Source organism: Triticum urartu, chromosome 6A (assembly GCF_056163025.1).
Source record: "Triticum urartu cultivar PI428250 chromosome 6A, HENAU_Tu73, whole genome shotgun sequence".
Taxonomy (NCBI): domain Eukaryota; kingdom Viridiplantae; phylum Streptophyta; class Magnoliopsida; order Poales; family Poaceae; genus Triticum; species Triticum urartu.
In genome coordinates, this window is record NC_141878.1 from 414,849,634 (window position 1) to 414,850,723 (window position 1,090).

Below are 1,090 nucleotides of genomic sequence, written 5' to 3' on the forward strand. Positions count from 1 at the left end.
AAACCTTGCAATAGGAGAAGGCCAGACATGCGCCCTCGATGCAGACGGACCGCTTGACGACGTCCAGCCGAGGACAGGCATCCACTAGTCGCTTCACGAGGCTGAAGTAACTGCCGGGTATAGCTTTGACTGGACACAACTGGATTATTAAATCCTTCATGGCTAGTTCGGCTGCCCTATCCAGCTCGACCAGCTGTTTTAGCTGATCGCTGAAGGACACCGGATGTTCTAGCGCAAGATATTGCGACCAAAACATCTTCTCTACGGAGCTCCCTTCTTCGGCTCGGTAGAATTCTGCGGCGTCAGCCACACTGCACGGCAGATCAGTAAAAGCCCCTGGAGAACTCCGAATCTGGGTTAGTAAACAATATTTCATCTTCACATTATTGCTTTGCATATTGAATGTCTTACCCGCCACAATCTTCCTGGCCTCCTGGATCTCCTGGAGGGCGCCCTAGGCCTCATTTCGGGCTGCCTCCCCACTCTGGCGAGCCTTGGCGAGTTCGGTCCCTTGAACCGATGCATCGCGCTCCAAGGCCTCGCACTTCTTCACCGCGTCCTCGAGCTCCGGTTGGACCTCGTTGACCCGGGCCTTGAGCTTCTTCCGAGCGGTCTGCTCCTTGACAGCCTTCCCTTCGGCTTCAACCAGGGCCTGTTTCAGGGCCTCGACCTCGGCCGTCACCTCTGTACACATCATGGCATTTCGGTCATTGCATATCATTTTTCTTTTTCCGAATACATAACAGGTTATTACTTACCTTGTTTTTCCTGGAGCTGCCTCTTCACCTGGCCCAGCTCTTCCTCATCCTCCGCCAGTTTCTGCTTCAGTCCGGAGACTTTGACAGTATGCGAGGCTGCAGCCAACAGCGGCGCATGTGTTTACATTTCAGAACAAATTAGTTAGTTTCCTGTAATAGGAGATTGATCCTCTATCTGGATTTTTCTTTCCGGACACCGGACAGTGTCTCAGGGGCTACTATCTACATTGGGATTTTCTCTTTTCTGCGTCGCTTACCTCAAAACCTGTCAGCAGGCTGCTGCAGGCTTCAGTTTGTCTGCTCTTGGCGGACTGAACCCTTTCAATTACCGT